A 7,373-nucleotide genomic window follows, 5' to 3' on the forward strand; every position below is an offset into this window, starting at 1 on the left:
GCAATTCATTTGAGAGAATATTAATATCAATATTAATATGAATATTAATATTTATACCGAATAATTATTCGTACTGTTCGGGGCTCGGGCCCTAATAATACTAATAATAATAATAATAATAATAGGAAGAATTCCTTCAGTTTCAGTAGAGTCCTCACACCGTTCGGTGCTCGAGCCCAAATAATAAGAATTCCTTCAGTTTCAAGAGGGTCCTCCCACCGTTTGGTGCTTGGGCCCTAAAAATAACTCCTTCAGTTTTCAAGGGGGTCCTCGCACTATTCGGTGCTTGGGCCCTAATAAGAATTCCTTCAGTTTTCAAAAGGATCCTCACACTGTTTGGTGCTCAGGCCCTAATACGAATTTCTCCAGTTTCAAGAGTGTCCTCTCACTGTTCAGTGCTCGGGCCCTAATAAGAATTCCTGAATATGTATTTGCCCTCAAAAAGGCAATTCATTTGACAGAATAATAATAATAATAATAATAATAATAATAATAATAATAATAATAATAATAATAATAATAATAATAATAATAATAATAATAATTCCTTCAGTTTCAATAGAATCCTCCCACCGTTCGGTGCTAGGGCCCTAACAATAATTAAAGCTGCCAGCAGCGATAAATGGGCCCTCGCACCCCCCTCACCTTGGGGTAACTGCCCCCTATCTTTAATTGTAGTAAATGTTAGAAAATGCATGCAGAAAGTTTGGACCATTGAGTGAGATATTTCACACGGTGAAGTACTTCCTAAAACCACTAGGTGGCCATGGAGATAACACAAAATCTAAGTCATCCTGGTGTATATCATGTTGGGATAACACCCCTAAAAAATTTGGGGCTAATTGGTTTATGCAAACTGAAGTTAGGGCAGCTTCCTGTTTATTGGCAAATACTGCATTGCCACGGCAACAACGTTCATCAAAAACATATGATCTTCAAAAAGAGGCATCATGGAGGTCTTTAATCAGCTTTTGTTACCAGGTTTGAACTGAATTTGGTCAATCTATAAGGGAATGCACCTAAAAATCATGTGACGTCCTGTTTCCAGTAGATGGCAGTATGCCGGTAAGTCAAATGAATCAAGCAGATGTGATCAGGTTGGTACTCTCATCAAGCCTGAGAACTTTGGAGCAGATTGGACAATGTCTGACTCAGTTACTACAACTTCCTGTTTCAAGGCAAAACATCGAAGTTGTAAACATAGCCACACCCACATGGTATGATGAAAAAGTTTTTGATGTTAGATATTTCATGTGTAGTTATACTTCCTGTGGCCACTAGGTGGAGCTAGAAATCACACAAGATGTAAGTCATCTTGATCTACATAATTTGTACACCAAACCATGTAAATGTCATGTAAATCAAAATATAGTTGTGTTAAGAGGCTTACTTTCTTTTTCCAGTTGGTGGCACTGTGATTATCATGCTTAATTGACATGTTCATGTGTTCAGGACTGCACCTTCATCACACCTATAAAATTTGGGGCAAATCGGTTGATGCAAAGTAAAGTTACAACAACTTCCTGTTTGACAATGAAGACCATGTTGCCATGGCAACGATGTTTATGAAAAGGCTCTGAAATCACAAATGGGCATCGTCAAGGTCTCAACACTTTTCTTAACAAGTTTGAGCTGAATATTGTCAACCTGTAAGGAGGTGCACATAAAAATATAAAAAATATAACTCCCTGTCTCCAGTCGGTGGCGCTATGACAATAACTCAATTGAGCCATGCAGATATGTTCAGGCTGGGACTCTTATCAAGCATGAGAAGTTTGGGGCAGATTGGATGATGTTTGGCTGAGTTACAACAACATCCTGTGTCATAGTGAGACATCAAAGTTGGAAACCAAACCACGCCCACATAGTGTGACAAAAACTCTATTTTTTAAATCAGTTGTTGTGTTTACAGGTCTTAAGGTCTTAGAAATCACATTTGAAGTCAATTGGGTGGAATCTGTAGGAGATATACATCAAAGAAGAACACATCGTTTTCATGTAATTTCCTGTGGCCAGTAGGGAGCGCTATAAGACTTGGTAATGCTTGTCATGTAGATATGTTTAGGTTGGGACTGTCATCCAACATGTGAAGGTTGGTGAAGATTGGACCATGTCCCTCAGAGTTATAAACTACAAAGTTTCATGAGTTTCCATGCATGTTAAAGCCCTCTAAAAGAAAATTCATTTCAAGGAATAACAATAATAATAATAATGGTAATAATTCCAAGGATTTCAAGAGGGTCCTCGCTGTGAAGCCATTCCACTAAACCACCTGACTTACTCATCACATATTGGCTCTGCCCCTTTTCAGTGGAAACCACAAGTTGTTAAATATCTGGGAATAAACATTAGGACTCCCATAAATTAGATTTTTGATTTAAACGGTCCTCACCTCCTTAAACTGATTAGGGATGATATCAAGAGATGGCCAGGTTTACTAATTTTATTATGGGGCAGAGTAGAAATGATTAAGATGAATATTTTGCCTAGATTAGTTTTTCTTATATCAGCTATACCATTTAAATTCCCACCTTAGTGGTTCAAAGAAATTAACAAACTATTCACAGGTTTCCTCTGGAGTAATAGGAGACCCAGAATCAGCTTTAAAAGATCGCTTAGACAAAGGAAATGTGGTGGATCGGGAGTTGCCGATGTTTATTCTTATTACCTTGCTTTTAATGCCAAATTCCATTTGTTATTGGCCTACACAGGCACGAGTGGGAAAAGGCAGCTGGAAATGGACTGATGAAAGCATTTTGTCTCAACATAATAAGTCTGTCTCTTTATCAGCTTTATGGTTTCACCCTAAAACAAATTCCAAAAATTGGCAACCCTTTAATTCGGTTTTCCCTTGAGGTAGTAAAATCCTTTCAAAAGCATTTATTCTTTGAGGGAGTGTCTTTATCATCATGCCCCATATGGAATAACCCCCTACTGACAGCTGGTGGTAAAACACTAAGAAACAAAACATGGTAAAGTCAAGGTATAAGCCAACAAAGGCAGATAGTGAAGGATGGTGATATAGTTCCCTTTGACAAGTAAAAAATAATTTTGGTTTAAAAGATGTTGACTTTTTGTCACATGTACAATTGAAAACAATCCTGAAGGTTACTCATTTGTTATCCACTGCCTCCTCTTCTATCAAGCACCAATGGGGGGAGGGACAATGGGGGCGGGACAATAACCTTTTGTTTATTGTCTATTGTACTTTGTATCGTACTTTGTCTGATGTTATGATTTTTTTTATTTGTAGATCTGTTTTTGTATGTATAAATGGTGTATGTGTGTTATGTCTTTTCTTGTCAAAAACTAAAAAAGGAAAAACTAATAAAAAAAATATTATTAGGAAAAAAAAAAAGAAGGAGAAGTAATAATAAGATTAGAGTTAATCCTTCGGTGCGCACGGGAGAAAAAGAGCAGAGGCCAGCTGTGCAACCTGTAGGGTCAGGCAGTGTTAAAAATGTTAAATGGAACCATTTAATCAAAGCAAATACACCACAGGACAGCAAGGTGGAGTCAGAGTAGAGCCATACAGGAGAGAAAAAGTCAAGTTAAGAGGGAGCACATTTAAACCAGAAAATGCTGCAAAATGACAGATATAATGTTTAAAAGAATAAGAAAAGAACCTGTTAGCAGTGTGTTGTTAATGTGTGTCTTGGCCGGACTTAAGATTCACAGGTTAATCCATGATTTCAGTCTCACTTGGTGTTCTTGTCTGCTCCTGTTGATTGAAGCATGGAGGCAATACATTGACATTTTAGGTTTTTATATAATTCAACATTGCTGTGATTAATATGTGGTTCAGTTTAGACACAAAAACCACTTGGTTATGGTTAGAAAAAGATTGTATCTCGGCTTAAAATCCCAGCTGGAAATGCTGCAATGTCTCGGTAAAAGCAACTAGTTTGTTGTTCATTGGCTGCAAACAGAGTTCTGCAGCTCAGCAGTTGTAATTTGCCCAGAAATCCCAACTTTCACCCATCCGCCTTCAGATATGTCTCTAAACTACTGATATGATACATATGAAACGTACAAAAAGTGGTTGTGGCTCAGAGGTGGAGTGGGTCGTCCTATAAGGTCAGCGGTTCGATCCCCAGCTCCTCTGGGCAACATGTCGAAGTATCCTTGGGAAAGATACTGAACCCAAATTGCTCCCGATGCCACGTCATCGGACTGTGAGTGAGTGTGAGTGTGTGTGAATGATTACTGAGTAGCAGGTGGCACTTTGTATGGTAGCCTCAGCCACCAGTGTGTGTATGTGTGTGTGAATGGGTGAATGTGACATGTAGTGTTAAAGTGCTTTGAGTGGTCAATAAGACTAGATAAGCACTATACAAGTATAGTCCATTTATCATTTTACCATTTTTATGCCCAGAGTGTAGCTCTCCACTACCGTTTAATCATCCATCAAACTGCCTCTCCCAACAAACTTTGATGTTAGATTTAAATAGACTGACAAGTGCAAATTTACAATCAGAAAAAAATACATCTGAAATGAACTGTAGCGCCAACTTCTCAACTTGAGAGAGAGGAGCTGTGTAAAAAGCAGCAGTGTTAGACAAATGACTGATTCATCTCTGTTGAGGGTTTAAACATTTCCCTCTGTTTTACGGCTATATCATCTTCAAAGTGTGTGTGCCCTTCTGTTGAACTGATCAGTTGTTGCATTTTGACAGCTCACATTCCATCAGCACCACACCAAAATCAGATCATATTCACCACTCTACTAATAAAACAAAAAACAACTAATCTCTGACAGAAATACAGCTTTCAATCAATACATTTTTTCAATCTCTTCTACTTATAAAAATATTTAATAAAATAATAATAATCATTGCTATTATTACTATTATTATTATTATTAATATTATTATTACTGTTATTTTGTATGGCTGTAAGGCAGACATTCATGTAAGTCAGCGAGGTCCAGGAATGAAAGTGGAAGCAATTGGGGATATATAGTGAAGAGAAACAATATTTATAGTAAAATCTGAAGTGTTCTCAGAAGAGCAGTGATATGTTTCTTTTGATGTTTTTGGATTGGTTCTGTGCAAATATCTATTATACTGAATTAACCGTGTGAACAACACTGTGGCTATAATTTTTTACCTTACCGTTATTTGTTGTGAGTGCTGGTCACATCCCAAACTACTATTTGAGACTCACTATGAAGTAAACACCTGATTTTATTTAATCATTTAAATAAAATTTAAATGATTAAATATAATGATATTGATGTTATCATTTCCTGCCTCAATTTCCTCTTTATATGTAACATTTAATTATGAGGTTTGACTTCAAATCCACTTAAAATGTCTCTTCCTTCCTTTGTCTCTCCAACTGTCTCTCTCTCTATCTGCCAACCCTTTAACCACACCTTAGACCTTTCAGCAGCCCCCACTCCCCCTTTCCCACCTGTGTCTCATTACACCATTTTTCCGCAGCCCCCCCAGCCATCACAAACAACTGACATGAACCATGCGACCACATCAGAGGGAATGAGCTTCAGTGAACCTGAACCTTCATGTGTTTGGCCTGAAGGAGACGGAGTCGTCAGAATATTCCTAAGAACCCTTCCAGTATTCCCCACAATCCCCTCTTGTTCCACTAAAGATTAACCACTGGACTGATGAAAAAAAAAAAAAACTTTTTTAAAGAGAAAAAGAAAATAAAGTACAGCATTTACGGATTTATTGATCTCCAATTTATCTGGAGAGTTTCAGAAAATTTTTAAGGGCATTTGGTCTTTTAATCTGGAGATTACTGGTACTTTATTTTTCTACAGCTTTTCTTACCATCAGAATTGGTTATCAATAACTTGGAGGTCAAGTGTTTTTAACAGTGTGTTCCAAACAGCATTAACAAAGGGGTTGTGGGTAATTTTTCTTGGGACTGAACACATCGGGATTCAATGGTCCCTCTCAGATTTTGGTGCAAGTTTGGTGTCATTTCTTGTACAGTAAATATTTTATTTTCCCTCTCAATGTGAAAAAGTATTTTTTCAATTCATGTATAAATAAGATTGATTTTATCAAACCATGGGGGCAATTACTCCTCTCACCTTATTTAAAGTTGTGGCTTCATCATTTGTTGGGTGATCTTTTCATCTTTTGATTGTTTTAGTTTTTCTTGTTGTTGTTCTTGTTGTTGTAGTGCTTGTGTCACTAGAACAGGGCTTTATCAGGACCAAGGTGACAGCAGTGTACTGAAATGACCTTTTCTTTATTTATTCTCACCTCTGTCTTCTTTTTCTGTGTTCATGTTTTAGATCTCCTCAGTGCTTCATGATTTTGTATGAGAGCATTCCACTGTATAGTTTTAGTCATTTCTACTGAGCATGACTTCAGCATCAACACAGTTTCTGCATATTATTCACTTTTCAATGTTTCTACCAAATGGGCAGTGTGTACCCATCCAGAGAAAGGGATTTCAAATGAAAGTGTACTCAAACATGACAGAGGTTAATTTGAGGTAAAGCGTACCATCTGGTTGATTGCAACTGAAGCAATGGAGAAGTGAAGACAAGCACAGGATGATAATTGTCTCATGAAACTATCATCATGCTCTGTCTGAACTTTGACCTTCATGCTTATAACCCGATCAAGAAAATATTGCAGTTATTGCAACTGTCACATCAACACACTAACAAGGTCATCTGGTTAATGTAGTTAATTACATTAATTAATTACAGCAGTGTTTACCATGCAGCAAGTGAGTCACCTGGATCATGTCTGCACACATCTTAAAGAATAAATCAAGTTTAACTTGGGTCTTATTTTCATGCTTCTGCCCATCATTTCTATCAGTTACAGTATGAGAACATTTTACACAACAACAAATTGATGAGATCTGGGAATCTCAACATCACTACGACTAAGTCACATTATGTAAACCTATGTTTTAGTTGATGATACTGCAGTAACTTTCTGCTGCACTGTTGATTGCTTCTGATTGCATGGTACTGATGCATCCTTGCCAACGATTGACAAACAAGATACCACACAAGACAGCAATTCTAATGGTGGAACCTGATGTAGTAAATTACTTGAATATATGTGGTAGTTATAAACAAACTTAGATATGGATTTCTGAATAGTAAGTGCAACCCAATCCTGGTAAGTATTAAGGAATGGCAAACACCATTAGTATTCTTGAACAGTCTGTTCCTAAATACATAATCCCTTATGGTTTGAGAAGGTTTTTCTTTTTGCATGTTTGGCTTTGAAAGTGTCTGATCACGGTCATTTTTCAAAGTTCCAGGAACTAAACTCAGGAATTAGCTCAGAACTAAAAGTTTTCACTCAGACTTTTGCTGTCAGTATTGATGTCATTAGTAGAAAATGTTAGCTGCAGTTTATTTGTTCACTAACTCA

General features: G+C 37.1%; 1 protein-coding gene across 5 annotated transcripts in view; it reads left to right on the forward strand.

Annotated features, from left to right (window-relative positions):
• epb41a (erythrocyte membrane protein band 4.1a) overlaps positions 1–6,786 on the forward strand; it is a 100,990-nt gene extending 94,204 nt beyond the window's left edge. For all 5 annotated transcript variants that reach the window (XM_042506789.1, XM_042506790.1, XM_042506791.1 and 2 more), the window contains one exon: positions 5,383–6,786. The gene's annotated coding sequence lies outside the window, so the exon portion shown is untranslated. The remainder of the gene's footprint in view (positions 1–5,382) is intronic.
• The last annotated feature ends 587 nt before the right edge of the window (positions 6,787–7,373 follow it).

The sequence above is a fragment of the Plectropomus leopardus genome, chromosome 18 (genome assembly GCF_008729295.1).
Source record: "Plectropomus leopardus isolate mb chromosome 18, YSFRI_Pleo_2.0, whole genome shotgun sequence".
Taxonomy (NCBI): Eukaryota; Metazoa; Chordata; class Actinopteri; order Perciformes; family Serranidae; genus Plectropomus; species Plectropomus leopardus.